This window comes from Heterodontus francisci, unplaced genomic scaffold, assembly GCF_036365525.1.
Source record: "Heterodontus francisci isolate sHetFra1 unplaced genomic scaffold, sHetFra1.hap1 HAP1_SCAFFOLD_58, whole genome shotgun sequence".
Lineage (NCBI taxonomy): Eukaryota > Metazoa > Chordata > Chondrichthyes > Heterodontiformes > Heterodontidae > Heterodontus > Heterodontus francisci.
The window spans coordinates 3,309,455-3,327,813 of record NW_027142006.1 but is presented as its reverse complement, the minus strand read 5'-3'; the positions used below and the strand labels follow the sequence as shown (position 1 = coordinate 3,327,813).

The 18,359-nt window shown below is 43.9% G+C and overlaps 1 non-coding gene across 1 annotated transcript; it reads right to left on the bottom strand.

Annotated features, from left to right (window-relative positions):
- Positions 1–6,941: 6,941 nt before the first annotated feature.
- trnat-agu (transfer RNA threonine (anticodon AGU)) lies at positions 6,942–7,015 on the bottom strand. Its single transcript has one exon. It is a non-coding gene; the product is annotated as a tRNA-Thr (tRNA).
- Positions 7,016–18,359: the final 11,344 nt, after the last annotated feature.

Genomic DNA, 18,359 nt, shown 5'->3' with positions numbered 1-18,359 from the left:
AGTGTCCTCGGCTTTAGTGATAGAGGCATAGAATACAAGAACAAGGAGGTCATGTTGAACTTGTATAAGACACTAGCCTTAGCTGAAATACTGAGTCCAGTTCTGGGCGCACACTTTAGGAAAGATGTGAAGGCATTGGAGAGATTATGGAAAAGATTCATGAGAATAGTTCCAGGGCTGGGGCAGCACAGTGGTGCAGTGGTTAGCACTGCAGCCTCACTGCTCCAGAGACATGGGTTTGATTCTGGGTACTGCCTGTGCGGAGTTTGAAAGTTCTCCCTGTGACCACGTGGGTTTTCACCGGGTGCTCTGGTTTCCTCCCACAGCCAAAGACTTGCAGGTTGATAGGTAAATTGGTCATTCCAAATTATTCCCAGTGGTGGCAGGGATTACTGCAGGGTTAGGATCAATGAGTGGTTGTTGTTCAGCACAGACTTGGTGGGCCAAATGGCCTGTTTCAGTGCTGTATCTCTAAATAAAAAATAAATAAAAATAAATGAGGAACTTCAGTTATGAAGATAGATTGGAGAAGTTAGGACTGTTTTCCTTGGAGAAAAGAAGGCGAAGAGGAGATTTCATAGTGGTATTCAAAATGATGATGGGTGTGGACAGAGTGGATAGGGAGAAACTGTTCCCACTTGTGAAAGGATCGAGAACGAGAGGGCACAGATTTAAAGTCATTGGTAAAAGAAGCAAAAGCGACATGAGGAAAAACTTTTTCACGCAGCGAGTGGTTAAAGTATGAACTGCCTGAGAATGTGATGGAGGCAGGTTCAATTGAAGAATTCAAAGGGGAATTAGACTGTTATCTGAAAAGGAAGAATGTGCAGGATTATGGGGAGAAGACGGGGAAGTGACATGAGGTGAATTGCTCATTTGCAGAGTCAGTGCAGACACGATGGGCCAAATGGCCTCCTTCGGGGCAATAACAATTCTGTGATTCCAATATTCAAGACATTTATATATAATAAAAGCAAAATACTGCGGATGCTGGAAATCTGAAATAAAAACAAGAAATGTTGGAAATACTCAGCAGGTCTGGCAGCATCTGTGGAGAGAGAAGCAGAGTTAACGTTTCAGGTCAGTGACCCTTCTTCAGAAATAATAAATATTAGAAATGTAAAAGGTTATCAGCAAGTAAAGTGGGGGTGGGGCAAAGGAGAAGGTGTAAATAGGACAAGGTCACAGAATAGCTGACCAGAAGGTCATGGAGCAAAGGCAAACGATATCTTAATGGTGTGTTGAAAGACAAAGCATTGGTACAGCGTGATGCCACTACCAAACGCATCTTCCCCTCCCTTCTCCTGTCAGCCTCATTAGTTCTGTGAATAATACAATGATTTAATAGACAAAGTTTTGAAACATTCCTGCCCATAAATCTTGGTAACAGAGAGTGTGTGGATCTCCTGACTCAGAATGTTTAATGGATACAGTCCTCAGATCCGACAAGGAACCCCTGAACATCCACAGTAAAGACAGTGTGGATGAGGAAATGTAAGAGCCGGGAGCTGAAACTCAGGGACGGCCGAGCTCTCCTGTCATTGAGCTTGTGTGTCTGCTCTGCTCGCCGCACTTCCGGCTCTACTTTGTTTCCAATGAAAAGATGAAAAGGGCCGTTCGGTTTTCCTCTCACTGACAGCGTGTTTCACTTGGGTTAATATAACCCGGGACTTTTGCTGCTGAAATGAATTCTGCAAGGTCCCAGCAAACACACCGGCTCCCTCCTTTCTCCCCTCTTTCTATCGGATTGTTTTACCAGGAGGGGCTCAATAATAACAAACCCCCTGCAGGGAATGACCGCAAATTGAGCATCTAAATGGGGCAAGTGGGCAGCTTTCTGGGTTCTAGGTTCCCCCTACCCCGCCCCTCCCTCCCTCCAGTCCAAGCCCCTCTTCACTTTCTTTGGGACTTTGATGAGGGTGAAATGGGGAAAGTTCCCATTGATGTTTGAATGCTGAATTGCTGCAGAGATCTGCGCACGCGCGCTGTAGCCCCGCCCCCTGTGAGACGTCACAATGAGGAGTGGAGCGCATGCGCAGACTTTCCCCAACCCAGTCTGTGAGGCCATTCACTCAATCAGGGCAAGATGCTTTAAATCAGCTGCTAATGGAGACTTCCCGGGCCCGGGGGAAGGGAACAAACAGCATCTGCTTCCAGCAGCCACTGCTTTGGGAGCGTGTCCGCAGATGTGCTCAGAGATTAGCATTGAGTGGTGGGAAGTTGAGGGGGAGTCGGGGAGTGTTTGTAACAGACACTGTGGAGCAGGAGCTGCTCCCAGAACATGGAGTGAGCCGGGGACACGGGGAAGGGAGAGTTAATTCTCGGACAGTGTCTGTACAGGCTCAGGGAGACACAATGGGAAGAAATCACTATTGAAAATCACTGACAATTTCACCACCCAAAGGAGAGGGAATTTTCCTGCTTTAGTTCCAGTCTCTCACTGTTTGTTGGATTGTGAACAGTGGAGGAAAAATAGCCGCAAAATAACGATGTGGACAGTTAGACAAAGAACATTTATTGCAGACACCAGGTGAGAAGTGTGAAAGGCACATTTTAAATAGTGGATGCTTGTTTTCCGTTGAAATAGAAATGTGACTGTGTAAAGGTCACTGCTCTATCGGACAGTCCCAGTCATTGAGCAGTGCAGGACTTGTGTTGTTTCTGAATGTCACAAACTTGTTGTAAAACCAATGCAAACACCTGGTAAACAGAAGCTGAATGCTGCAGTACTGCAGTGGAGTCAGACACTGACACTGTTTGTGTTCCTGGTTTTCATTTTGCGATTGTTCATAATGATTATTATTGGGACGATTACATTGATCGCTTTTGTATCTTCTATCTCACCAGTTCTTTCATTCCTGCAGGAAAATACATGAAGGAACCTGAATGGATGTGGTGATTCCTGGAAACAAGGAAAAGTGCAGTGATCTCGTTCCAACACACAGTCGGTACAGGATCACTCCCAAAGCACAGAGATACTGCCAGCTCATCAGTTCCACTGGAACAAACAAAAGAAGTAGTCAGACAGACACTGATCCCAAAGTCGAGAGACACATTTTCAATCCAACAGTCAAACAACAGCAGGAGAGACAGAAGTTGTTTCCATTTCACTCCAATTCAGTACAGCTGACAGGTTGATACATCAATCGCAGTCCAAAAACAAACTCACTATCAGATCTCAATAAACTCTGTCACCATGGTTACATTTTAAATATAAAATCTGAAATAGAACAGACAAAATTTACATGATTGAAAGGTACAGAATGAATGCAAGGAGGCTTCAAGGGGATTTGGACAGGCTAAGTGAATGGGCTAGAACATAGCAGATGGAATATCATGTGAATAAGTGTGAAGTTCTCCACTTTGGTAGAATAAACAGAAAGACAGAGTATTTCTTAAATGGTGAGAGGCTGGGAAGTGTTGATGTCCAAAGGGACCTGGGTGTCCTTGTTCATGAGACACTAAAAGTTAGTGTGCAGGTGCAGAAAGCAATTAAGAGGCAACTGGTATGTTGGCTTCATTGAAAGGGGATTTGAGTGCATGAGTAAAGATGTATTGCTTCAATTGTATAAAGTCTAGATGAGACCGCACCTGGAATATTCCGTACAATTTTGGTTTCCTTATCTAAGGAAGGATAGACTTGTCATAGAGGGAGTGCAACGGAGATTCACCAGACTAATCCCCTGGGATGGTGGGGTTGTCTTCTGATGAGAGACTGCAGAAACTGGGCCGAAATTCTCTGGAGTTTTGAAGAATGAGAGGTGATCTCATTGAAACTTTCAAAGTTCTTACAGGGTGTCGCAGGGGAGATATGGATAGGATGTTTCCTCTGTCTAGTGCGTCTAGAACAAGGGGACACAGTCTCAGAATAAGGGCAGGCCATTTGAGACTGAGATGAGCAGGAATTTCTTTGCTCAGAGGGTGGGAAATCTGTGGAATTCTTTATCCCAGAGGGCTGTGGAGGCTCAATCATTGAACATATTCAAGACAGAAATCGATAGATTATGGCATAGAGGTAGATGATCAGCCACAATCTGTTTGAATGGTGGAGCAGACTCGATGGGCTGAATGGCCGAATGCCCCTATTTCCGATGAATCCCATAATGTACATCAGACGTTAGACCATGTTATGCATTACATACCAGTTCAAAAATCCCACAGAGATTAAGACTGAAAGATACAGTATCAATTCCATTACTACAAAATGAAGGACTTGGAGCTTGCAGACCAGCCCATGTATAAGATTGAAAGTTATATTTTCATTCACAATCGTTTTCACAGAACTGAATATTAAATACCAATCCACAACTTGTACAGGACTACCAAATAAAACCTACAACTGTAAAATACAGTTAATCCATATTTTAAATTAAACACAAGGCAAACAAATATTGATACATTAAGAGAGAGGGAAACAGTGAAAGCGAAGCGGAGCATAAAGAGCCCAGGAGAGGGAGAAAGATTTCACTCGGAGAGCAGGGAACAGCGAGAGCAGACGTCAAAAAAGGCAAAGGAATACACAATTAACGGGAGAACACTGAATGGTGTCGAGGAAGTGAGAGACGTTGGAGTGAATGTCCACAGATCCCTGAAGTAGCAGGACAGGTCAATAAGGTGGTTCAGCTGGTATATGGAATCCTTTCCTTTATTAACTGAGGTACAGAATATAAGGGTGATCTGGGTGTCCATGTCAATAAGTCACTGAAAGCTAACATGCAGGTGCAGCAAGTAATTAGGAAGGCTATTGGTATGTTAGACTTTATCACAAGAGGATTTGAGTACAGGAATAGTGAATTCTTGCTTCAATTGGAAAGAACCTTGCTTAGACCGCACTTGGAGTACTGTGTGCAGTTTTGGTCTCCTTACCTTAGGAAGGATATTATTGCCACAGAGGGAGTGCAACAAAGGTTAATCAGACTTGTTCCTGGGATGGTGCGAATGTCCTATGAAGAGAGATTGGGGAAACGGGCTGTATTCTCTGGAGTTTCAAAGAATGAGAGGTGATCCCATTGAAACCCACAAAATACTTAAAGGACAGTCAGGGTAGATGCAGCTAAGATGTTTCTCCTGGTTGGGGAGTCGAAAACCAGAGGGTGCAATTTCAAAATAAGGATGAAACCACTTAGGACAGAGATGAGGAGAAATGTTGTTACTCAGAGGGTTGTGAATCTTTGGAATTCTTTACCCCAGAGGGCTATGGAAGCTCAGTCATTGAGTATGTTTGAAGCAGAGATTGACAGATTTCTAAATACAAATGACATAAGGGAATATGAGGAAAGTGTGGGGAAATAGGCATTGAAGTGGATGATCAGCCATGATCATATTGAATGGTGGGGCAGGCTCGATGGGCTGAATGGCCGACTCCTGCTCCTATGTTCCTATGTTCCTAACTCCACATGATCGGTGAGGCACAGCTTCAGGCCGACTTGGTGGGTGGTGCAAACAGATATCACTGCTTCTGGTCTTCACCAGAACAGAGAGTGAGATGTAACATTGATCATCAAACAGACTGTGAGAGAATACAACAGAATAAAACACATGGAGAGACACTGTGGAATAACAAATAGATTTGATTGGAATGTTGAATTTTGATTGGAATAGATAAAACAGCAGATTAAATTGGGATTCTCATCATTATATTGATCTGGGACAGAAAAGAGAAACTGGTGGGAAGAAGGAAGAAAAGAAAGGATGGAACTGTTCAGTTTTTCTGAGTTTTTTCACCCACCCATCAAAGCTGGATTTTAAAAAAAGATGCAAATAACGAAGAATTTCACCAAAAAGGGAGATTAAATGCTGCCGAAACCTTGGATCGAATGATGCCCCAACAGATCACCTGTTTAACTGTCTCCTCACTGGGGGATTTCAATCAGTGAGTAATATTATTCTCTACCTTTTTTTTTGTTAAATGAACCCAGAACTGTCACTTGGAGTTAATATCTGTGTTTCCACTCCTGAATAACAAAAGTGTGAATTTCTCAATATTTTTTGGACACATTTCCTGCTGGAAGAACTAAGAACTCTTTTCTAATTTACACAATACTATGTACACACTCATCAAGCCTCCGAAGCTAGCATCCTTGGTGCTGCTCTCTCTTCCAAACCTCATCTCATGTGACTGTTACATCATCACTCTGACAGTGGGAGGGGTTGATCCCACTGTCTTCAGCATTAACCCTTTACATCCTTATACTACACTGTCTGTTCAAAAAAATTGGGTGGAGGGAACCTCTTTCATTTATTGAAACACCAACAGCTGCCAGTTGAAAATCAACTCAACCCATCAGAGAGAGAGAGAGAGAGTGAGAGACTGTCAGAGAACTTCCTGCATCCAGTCCTGACCCTGTCACACTCAGCAGATGCTCACCCAGACCCCACTCTCATCAACACTGAATACTGTTACCGAGACCCTTCAAATACTGTTTATAAAAAGGTAGAACAGGTCAAAGTTCACACAGCTGTATTGAATAGAACAAAGTTTAATATTTTCTCACCATCTGTCGGTAACCACATGAGACATAGGTTTTCTTATTTGCTTCCTTTGATTTTTCTTGTTCCTGACTGACAAATATTACAAACCTCGGATCAACCCTCCCACTTGCGTCATGTCCCAGTCACGGTTGAAAGCAACACATAACGACACAAACACTCTGAAACAGACAACGCAGTCACACTTTCCTTCAGTGAGATTAATGTCGAGCTGTTTTCCAGGTTGAATGCAACTGTGAACAAACTTCTATCAAAGAAGTTGCCTTTGGCGTATCAGCACTGAATTTCTGTGCAAGGAGGAACAGCCATTCCAAACTCACATCCTTCACAAAGGCTGTTTTCTCCTGTGACTGAAATTCATTATGTAATTTGAATTCGAAGTCAAATTTCACAAGACAGAAATGTAAATGAAAGATAAGGAAGCTTCTAAAGCACACTGCAAATGTGCAATAAGACTCTGCTGGGAGTTGAACCCAGGATCTCCTATTTACTAGACAGGTGCTGTAACCAACTAAGCTACAGAGCCAGATTGAAAAGGCTTGCGCAGTTGAAATCAGAGAAGGGCACTATTTATTCTCATCCCACTTCTCCACTGGTCACAACATATTTTAACTTTTCCCACTTCCTGATACAGTCGATCATATACTGTATTTTTCCCAGAACTGAGAATGAATGTTTTGGAAGTAAATACATAATTCAATTTTTTCCAAAAGTTTACAGAATACAACATGTGAGTAATATTCTCCATTGCTTTCTCAGCACTGATGGACTGTGAAGCGGGAGACAGCCAGAAGTCCCACTGAGCCGCACTGACCCTGTGCTGAGAAGGAAATGAGATAAAGTTCAATTCTTCGCAGCAAGATGCTGCAGAGAGATAAGAGTCCTGAATCAAAGTGAGACTTTCTCATACTGTTGTTGAATTTCACGTCAAACAATCCTTGTACTCTCTGCTAATGAAGCCTAAAAAAAGGGAAAAACAGAATGGCACTCAAACTCACAACCCTGAGATTAAAAGTCTCATGTTCGACTGACTGAACTGTCACTTCTACTCGGTCTCTTATTGGATGGATGCAACTGTATGCTCCAACGCTGGGGCAGCTTTCAAATCCTCCCATGGATCCACATGTCAGACTGAGTTCCATGTTGCAGACTCAAGCAAAGGAAATTTGCTCACTTCCAAAACTATCAGTGAGTTGAAGCTTATTACGATCAACATCATCAGAGGTCAGAACTACCTGGTGAAAGAAAACACCCTGAAGAAGGATCCACAATTATTCAAACAAATCGACAAAGTGAAAAACAAAAAAATCGATGAGTTAATCCAAGACAAACAACAGAAACACAGAAGAATTCCATTCCATACCAGAACCCAGTCCTGTTGTTTTTGGATCCAGCTCTCAGTTACTGCTTCACCTTCATACACACACTTGGCAATCTGTACATTTAGTTCATTTCAATTTTGTCAACAGGCTCTTTGAATCCAGTTCTCTGGTCCTCAAACAGGCTCCGTGTGAAAGTCAACTCCGCTTTTTGTAAGGCTGCAACCAATCGATGACCTTCAACTAAAAATGCAAATGAAGTAGGAGTCATGCAGGATTAGAAACTAGGATCTCTCACATGCTATCCAATTACACATCGAAAATGAAAACCATACCCCTGGACCAACAAGACACTATAAAGAGCCTTATTTTTAGCACTCTTTAGAACTGTGTCATTAAGTATATATTGCCTCTCCCGATCCCTTCTGCGAAAGTCTATCACCTCACACTAGTCACTATTAAATTCTATCTGCCACCTGTCTGCCCATTCTGCTGGCCTATCACTGTCCTGTTGCAGGCAGTTCATTTCATCCTCACTATTTACCACTCCTCCAGGTTTGGTGTTATCAGCATATTTTGAGATTCTACTCTATTTTCCAAGATCCTAGTCATTTACATATAGCAGAAAAAGCAGTGGTTCTCGCAGTGACCATTGGAGAACACCCACTGTCGAACATCCTCCAGTCTGACAAAGAACCGTTTACTATGATTCGCTATTTTCTGTCCTTAAGGCAATTTTCTATCCAATTGGACAGGGAGTCTCCTATTGCATGAACCTCACTTTTGTTAACCACCCTTTTATGTGGTACCTTAGAACAGTACAGCACAGTACATTCCCTTCGGCCCACGATGTTGTGCCGACTCTTTAACCTACTCTAAGATCAAACTACCTACATGCCCTTCATTCTACTATCATCCATGTACCTATCCAAGAGTCGCTTAAATGCCCCTAATGTATCTGCTTCTTCTACCACCGCTGGCAGTGCATTCCACGCACCCACCACTCTCTGTGTAAAGAACCTACCTCTGACATCTCCCCTAAACCTTCCGCCAATCACCTTAAAATTATGCCCCCTGGTGATAGCCCTTTCCGCCCTGCGAAAAAGTCTCTGGCTATCCACTCTATCTATGCCTCTCATCAAGTGGTACACCTCTATCAAGTCACCTCTCATCCTTCTTCGCTTCAATGAGAAAAGCCCGAGCTCCCTCAACCTTTCTTCATAAGACATGCCCTCCAGTCCAGGCAGCATCCTGGTAAATCTCCTCTGCACCCTCTCTAAAGCTTCCACATCCTTCCTATAATGAGGCGACCAGAACTGAACACAATATTCCAAGTGTAGTCTAACCAGGGCTTTATAGAGCTGCAGCATAGCCTCGCGGCTCTTAAACTCAATCCCCTTCTCATCCATTCTTAATCCATCCATCCATCCTTTCTTAAAATCCATATCAACAACATTCGCTGCATCATCTTCCTGTTAGTTCATCAAAAAATGCAGTTAGTCAAGCATGAACTCCCATTTATAAATCCATGCTCACTCTCCTTAATTAACTCAAATCTCTCCAAGTGACTGTTGATTTTTTTCCCTAATTATTGTTCCTAAAACCTTACTCACCACTGCTGTTAATCTAACTGGCCTGTAGTTACCTGGATTGTCCTTACACCCTTTGTTGAAATAGCAAGTCACATTTGCCACTGTTCAATCCTCTGGCACCTCCACAGTGCTTTTTGGGAGGGTGTTCCTGGTTTTTGACCATGCAACAGTGAAGGAATGGCGGTATAGTGCCAAGTCAGGATGGTGTGTGACTTGGAGGGGAACTTGAAGGTGGTAATGTTCCCATGCGTCTGCTGCCTTTATCCTTCTAGGTGGTAGTGTTTGTGGGTTGGAAGGTGCTGTTGAAGGAGGCTTGGCAAGTTGCTGCAGTTCATCTTGTAAATGTTACACACTGCTGCCACTCTGCACTGTTGCTAGAGGGAATGAATGTTTAAGGTGGTGGATGGGGTGCCAATCAAGTGGGCTGCTTTGACCTGATGGTGTCAATCTCTTGAGTGTTGTTGGAGCTGCACTCATCCAGGCATGAGTATTCCATCACATTTCTGACTTGTGCCTTGTAGGTAGTGGGCAGTCTTTGGCGAGTCAAGAGATGAGTTAGTCGCCACAGAGTTCCCAGCCTCATGACCCGCTCTTGTAGTTGTAGCTGTAGTTGCAGTAGTAATAGGCAATCGTCCGTCTCAGAAGACGATGGGCTACGCCCGGGGTGTACGTCACTTCTGTATTAAGCATCGTTTGTTGTGGCTGTCGAGGACGACTCGTGAGTGACAATCCCTTCCACAGCTGGTACAGATGAATATCATTGGCCCGAGGTCGACTGATAATTTTTCCTTCCTCTGAGCTCTCTTTGCCCCCAACTGGTCATTTCTTTTGTCCTCTGCTTTTCCCATGGTCTTCCTGAATGCCTTTCTCCAGGAATTCCAGTCAGCAGGAAGGACTTCCCATGCATCGACTCCAATCTCAGTCTGCTTGAGATCTCGCTTGCAGATGTCCTTGTATCATAGACGTGGGTGACCTGTTGGTCTCGTGCTGATAGCAAGCTCACCAAAGAGTGTGTCTTTGGCAAAGCGACCGTCATCCATTCAGCACACATGACCCAGTCAACAGAGTCACCGCTGACTCAAGAGGGCAAACATGCTGCAGATCCCTGCACGCTGGTGTACTTCTGCATTCGGCACTCTGTCCTGCCAGGAGATGCCCAATATCCATCTGAGACAGCGGAGGTGGAAGCTGTTCAGCTGCTTTTCTTGAATTGCATAAGTTGTTGATGCTTCTCTCCTATAAAGGAGGGTGCTGAGAACACAAGCCTGGTACACGCAGAGCTTTATATTTTCGATCAGTTTGCTGTCGGTTCACACTCGTCTTCTCAACTTTGACATGACAGCTGCAGCATTGACAATCCTGGTGCTGATTTCAGCATCAAGGGACAGATTGCTGGTGATTGTTGATCCAAGGTATGTGAAGCTGTTGACAACCTCCAAAGTGAGGCTGTCGATGTTGATGGAAGGTGGAGTCTCTACGTCCTGGCCCATAACTTTGATCTTCCTGATGCTGATCATCAGTCCAAACTCCTTGCAGGCCAGGGATAAGCGATCTACAAGCTGCTGCAAGTGAACTTCATTATGGGATTTCAGCACAGCGTCATCAGCAAACAGCAACTCACGGACTAGGAATTTACCCACTTTGGTCATGGCGCACAGTCTTGCCAAGTTGAACAGCTTGTCGTCAGCTCTGGTATGCAGGTGGACATCCCCCATCTGAGTCACTGAAAGTGTAAAATAGCAGAATGGAGAAGAGTATGCTAATTGTAAAGATGTGAGCTGTGAGGAGCTTACAACCTGCTTTACTCCACTGCTGATCTTGAAAGTGTCTGATGTTGCTCCTTTGTAACTGACGGAACTGTGCATGTTTCGTGGAAAGAAATGACGCCCAAGAGTTCAGGAGGGCAGCCTAGTTTCCACAGCAGTTTGAAGAGTCCGTCTCTGCTGACAAGATGGAAGGCCTTGGTGATGTCGATAAAGACAATGTAGAGTGGTCTGTACTGTTCACAGTACTTCTCCTGTAACTGCCGACGTGAGAAAATCATGTCGACTGTCGATCTACCAGCTCTGAAGCTGCACTGAGACTCAGGATAGATGTGTGATGCCAGGGTCTTCAATCTGGTCAGAGCAATGTGAGCAAAGACCTTCCCCACAATACTTAGCAAGCAGATGCCTCGGTAATTTCTGCAGTCACTGCGATTTCCCCCTTATTTTTGGACAAGGTGACAATATTTGCATCACGTATGTTTTGAGGTGCAGATCTTTCCTTCCAACAGAGACACAGAAGTTCATGGAGATGCTGCAGCAGAGCCGCTTTTCCACTTTTGATGATTCCAGGTGGAATAACATCATTTCCCGGGGCTTTACTACTGGCAAGACGGTCAATGGCCTTGTTGAGCTCCACTATGGAGGGCTCACTGTCCAGTTCCTCCATGACAGGGAAGTCTGGAATGGCGCTGAGAGCTACTTCAATGACAATGTTCTCCGTTATGTAGAGTTCAAGGTAATGCTCCACTCACCTTTCCATCTGCTTGTTAGGTTCAGTGATGATCACCCCTCTCTTTGTCTTCAAAGGTGCTGATTTAGTTACTGCTGGTCCCATTGCTTTCTTAATTCCTTCATACATCCCTCTAGCATCCCCGGATTCAGCAGCAGATTGTATGCTGTTGCAGAGTTTTAACCAGTATTGATTAACCAGCAGTGCCGAGCAGTTTTTTTTTTAATTTATAAAATATACTTTATTCATAAAAATCTGTAAAAAATACATTACTAAAGAGTTTCAAACAGCACCAAGTCAAAAAATGCAAACAGCACAAGGGAGATCAGTTTCCTTCAATACAATCATGAGTTGCCTCACAACCCTTCCATTTCATTTGTCATGCCATGGACATTTTTACATTTTACAGCAAATGAAAATTTTCCCAATACAGTTCGAGGGGTTTCTGATGGATCCAGCCCCTCAGTTCAACTTGGTGGGGGGACCATACACTGTGGTCTTTCCCCATTGAGCCTTTGCTGCGGCTGCCCCAAGCTGTCGGGCGTCCCTCAGCACGTAGTCCTGGACCTTGGAATGTGCCAGTCTGCAGCATTCGATCATGGACAACTCTTTGCTCTGGAAGACCAGCAAGTTTCGGGCAGACCAAAGAGCATCTTTCACCGAATTGATAGTCCTCCAGCAGCAGTTGATGTTTGTCTCGGTGTGCGTCCCTGGGAACAACCCGCAGAGCACAGACTTCTGTGTTACAGAGCTGATTGGGATGAACCTCAACAAAAACCACTGCATCTCTTTCCACACCTGCTTTGCAAAGACACATTCCAGAAGGAGGTGGGCCGAGCAGTCTGCAAAGACCTGTTTCTGGAAGCTCTGAGAGCATCGAGATTTTGTTTGCTGGGGACTGGTTTGTAGTTCATGAGGACTCTCCTCTTAGTTGCAATAACTGACTCTATTTCAGTCCAATAAGCCTCAAACCAGTCAGCATTCCTCCCATCTCTTTTTCCATACACACTGAGTGCATTGTTGTTTGAAAGTGCCTGATCAAGGATGTTGAGGAACTCCTGGGTCCTTTCTGGATCAGTGGTTCGGCGGTTGTTGATCTGAGGACGACCTTTCTTCATGGATGGATGAGGCTTCCTTGGCTGAGGCCTGACCTTGTTACACACCAGGGAGTGATCAGTGTCACAGTCAGCACTGTGATAGCTGCGAGTGATGAGGACACTGCTGAGGGTGGTAGGTCTGGTGATGATAAGGTCTAGCTGGTGCCAGTGGCGTGATCTCAGATGTCTCCAGGACACCCTGTGGCACAGCTTGACCTGGAAGTAGCTGTTCATCACACAGAATCCATGCTGACAGCATAGCTCCAGCAACCTCTGTCCATTTTTGTTCATCTTGCCAAGCCCCTGGTGCCCTATGCTCGTTGGCCAAGCTGTAGTCAGTACCCAAGCTTGTGTTGAAGTCTCCCAGAAGGTACAAACCCTCGGTGCTGGGAATTCTACTGATGGCAGTGTCAAGTATCACATAGAATTGATCCTTGACATCTAGGGTGGAGGTGAGTGTCGGGACATAGGTGCACATGAGATTAACTGGGCCCGCGCTTGTTGACAAGTGAAGAGTAGGAAGTGTCTCTGAGCCAACTGTGGGGGGGTGGGGGGGGGGGGGGTCACTCATCGCAAGAAGCATGTTTTTTACTGTGAAACCCACTCCAGGCTCACGAGTTGCCTCTTGGGCATTCCCCTTGCCAGAAGAAGGTGTAGTGTTTCTCTTTGAGGGATCCACTTTGAACGAGTCTAGTTTCCTGCAGAACAGCAATGTCCACATTGAGTCTTGTGAGTTCTTTGTACTTCACAGCTGTCTTGTGTGTGTCATCAACCTGCAGAAGGTTGTCGGTAAGGCCAGGACACATGGTCCTTAGATTCCAGCTTGTGATGCGAAGGACTGGTGTCTTCTTTGTTAAGTTTGTCTTGCCTGGTGCACAGATTATCGATCCACCTGTTGAGAGATGACTCTCTGAGCTCCAAGCACCCATTGAAGCAAGCAGGTTGTGGCAGGATAGCAACTAACTGACTGGGGTTACCCAGCTTGGAGTAGGTGGTAGTTATCCAATGAGATCTGATGTTCTCTACCACTGTCGGAAGTAACCCCTGGTGCTCATACTCTACACCAATTGAATGAGAGCTTATAATCGGTAACTGTTTCTTCCCATGTTGTGTTAATGTTTAACCACAAAGTTGGAGTGTCCTCTCATGGGCAAATAGTATGGAGACCCTGAACATCAGGACCCCCTCTCAGCATTGCTAGTATTGTCCAAAGGAAAGGGAAAATCCAGTACTGTTTGGTAACAGCTCTGCTACAGGAGTTGCTGGAAAACTGCCTGATAAGTAACAGGTAACCGCCTACGGGACTCCACTCCGGAATTACTGCCCAGGTTTTCTCCCTAAGCCTTCTTCTCTCTCAAGACACCCACAGGGAAGTGAGACTTTTTGCCCGTAGATGGGGCTCTGTTTCTTGGCATCAGGATGGAACCACACACCAGTGGGCCTGCATGACATGCACAAGGATATCACACACTGCCCCATCCCTGTGACAGCTCAGAGAGATACCCTGATGATAATACACCCCACAGGAACATCACAAACAGCCCCCTCCCCAGGACAGCTCAGAGTCAGACACTGCACACACTGCAACAACAGTGACATTACTGTATTAGTCCCTCCATTCTGAAAAACAAGCATTCACCCTACTTTATGCTTTCTGTCCCTCAGCCAATTTTGTATCCACGCTGCCACTGTCCCTTTAATCCCATCTGCTCGAATTTTGTTAACAAGTCTATTTTATGGTACTTTTTAAAACACAATTTTGAAGTCCAGACACACACCATCAACCTCACCACCCTGGTCAACTCTGTGTGAAACTTCATCAAAGAAATTAATTAATTATTTCAGACACAATCTTCTGTTAACCAAACTGTACTGGCTGTCATTTATTAGCCCATGTTCTACCAAGTGACAATTAATTTACTCCTGGATAATTGCCTCTAAAAGTTTCCCCACCACCGACATTAGAGTAACTGGTCTGTACTTCCTGGGTTTATCTCTCTTTTTAAACAGGGCTGTAAAATTAGCAATCCTTGCAGACTTATCTTTCAGTTCTGGAAAGTCTATTGTGGACAATCACTTTGGGCATGACTTTAACCAATAAGGCAACAGGATAATTGTTTAATAAGTCCAGAACTTGTATTGAGAGTAAAATAGTACTTAATAATTTAAAGTAAAATTATACTTAACAAACTTGGGGAATATAACTTTGCAGCTCTAGCAGGTGTGCGTACTGGTCGAGCTTGGTCTCAGAGTGTCACGGTCCTCTTTGTCCAGTCTAGATCCCTCATCAGGTGGAGAACCTTGTTGATGATCTGAGCCTTTACCCCTGAGAGCTTCTAGTGTTCCTGCACACTGAAACCTTACAAGATCCCTACTTTTAACCCCTGGATGGCCATCACACCACCTTGTAAAATAATAATTGCTCCTATCTGTTGCTAGGTACATTTAATTAGTTCTTAATGACGTCTTCCACGAACAGTCACCTATCCTCGGCATCTCAGACATGAGTACAATGGAGTGGTTTCACACTGTCTCCCAATCTGATCTGAAACAAGTTTCCTATTCATTAAATCGAGACTCTTGAAGGTCACGATGTACCAGACCATGGGTTTTATCAGGGGTCCTAGAAAAGTCCATTGTTTGAATACATTTAGCTGAAACTGCCCTTTCCCACAAAGACACAGAAACTCACAGTAATTAGATTGAACAAACTTTAAATGAAAACCCATTCTCTCTAAAATATTTATTGATTCATTAATTATAACTCAATCAAGGTTCATTACTTTTACAATCATCTGTTTCAGGATGGGTAGCTACTCATTAATTATACAGGATATAAACATTAGTACTGAACACAAAATGGTTCCTTTGGTCATGTGTTAATTATAAAATGGCTTTCGTAACGTTGTTAGTTTTGACAATGGATACATTATAAAAATGGTCAAGTTAAACTAAGATCGAGCTACCCAATCTTACCTCCATCCTCCAGTCCTCTGGCATCATTCGCATATTCGAGGAGGATAGAAAGATTGTGGTTCGTGTCTCCGCTATTTCCACCCTTACTTCCCTCAGCAACCCAGGATGCAGCCCATCCAGACCGGGTGACCTTTCTACTGTGAGCACTGCTAACCTTGTTATTGTCTCCTCTTTATCTATTTTCATCCCCTCCAAATTCTCCACTTCCTCCTCCTTTACTGTGACATTTGCAGCATCCGTTTGTTTTGTGATGACAGATGAAATGTACTTAATTGGTACCTCAGCCACACCCTCTGCCTACACAGGATCTCCTAATTGACCCACCCTTTCATTGACTGTCCATATGTTTGGTAAAAGACTTCAGTGTTCCCAGTTATGTGACCTGCTAATCTTTTCTCATACATCTTGCTGATCTCTTTGACTTTTTCAGCTCTCCTCTGTACTTTCTGTATTCTGCTTGTTTCTCTACTGCATATGAGTCCTCACATGATTTTTCAGTGAATGGTTTTTGAACTATTTTGTAAAAGGATTTAGTTTTGTAAATTTCTCCCTAGCTCCCCTCATGGTCAGGCAGAAAGTTTAACTGCTGTGTTTTCAAACAGCAACAGCTTTATTTGAAAAGCCATTATGACAGGATTCCGGGTTTTAATCCAGTCACAAATCTGGTTCTGATGTCTTGTGGCTCCAGCTGTCACATGACCTGTCAGAGGATGACCTCATAATTGACCCAGTCATGGAGCTGTGGGTTGATGTTTAAATTGTTTCAAAATAATTTTCCAGAAGGACAATCAAAATGAATCGATATATAAAAGGTAGATTTTGTGAATTTGTGCTCCCAGTGGAAATTCCTGCAGAGTCTGCTGGTTTTCATATCCCCAATTCCCCACAGGAAGCTCTGTGCTCGGAGTCTGTATTCACTGCATCAACATTATACAGAATCATTTCATGGGAGACCCCAGTGTGAATTGTAGGCAGGTGGGTCAGTTTTAACTTTCAAAGTAACACAGAAGCAAAATACTGCAGATACTGGAAATCTGAAATAAAAACAGAAAATGATGGAAATACTCAGCAGGTCTGGCAGCATCTGTGGAGAGAGAAACAGAGTTAACGTTTCAGATCTGTGACCTTTCATCAGAACTGAGCTGAAATTGTCTGAGTGACTGAGATTGTGGAATCAATTTCAGGGTCAAAGACATTGTATTTGGTAAGGATAGGAAGATGGAGATTATTAAGTATAGTGCAAAATTATAGATGCTTTTACATTATTTTGATCAAAATTGATTTAAACTTTGTGCTCATGAATCCTATCTTTTGATCACAATGACACTGATAACAATGGAAAAAGCAAGACTTGCATTTCACGACTTTTCAAGTGTAGTCACTCATCAGTACAATAGAGTACTCTGCAATAAAGATGTATAAGAGTCCCATCACACAACTGCCAGACGATGACCATCCCAAACAAGAGAGAATCTAACCATCTCCCTTTGACATTCAATGGCATTACCATCGCTGAATCCCCCACTATCAACAACCTGGGGGTGAGCATTGAGCAGAAACTGAACTGCAGTAGCCATATAAATATTATGGCTACAAGAGCAGGTCAGAGACTAGGAATCCTGCGGCAAGTAACTCACCTCCTGACTCCCCAAAGCCTGTCCACCAGTCAGGAATGTGATGGAATACTCTCCGCTTGTCTGGCTGGGTGCAGCTCCAACAATACTCAAGAAACTCAACAGGACAAAGCAGCCCGCAGGATTGGCACCCCATTTACAACATTCATGCCCTCCATCACTGGCACACAGTGGCAGCAGTGTGTACCATCCACAAGATGCACTGCAGCAATGTGCCAAGGCTCCTTCGACAGCACCTTCCAAACCCGTGACCTTTATCACCAAAAGGACAAGGGCAGCAGATGCATGGGAACACCACAACCTGCAAGTTCCCCTCCAAGCCACACACTATCCTGAATTATAACTGTATCACCGTTCCTTCACTGTTGCTGGGTCAAAATCCTGGAACTCTCTTCATAACAGCAGTACATGGACTACAGTGGTTCAAGAAGGCAGCTCAGCACCACCTTCTCAAGGCAATTAGGGATGGATAATAAATGCTGGCCCAGCCAGCGACACCCACCTCCCATGAATGAATTAAAAAATGATAATATCCTGTAATCCTCCAAAGTAGAAAATACAGATGGAAATGAAAAATAATAAAACACAGTCAGCATGGATTTCACAAAGAAAGACTTGATTAACCTTATCTTTGAAAAATCAACAGCAAGAGTAATATAGCAGATGTAGAAGAGTTTAAGTTAATAAAGCCTCATCCATTTATGTGCTTGAACCATCAAATTGTGGGTGAACAAACAAACACACTAACTGACAGAG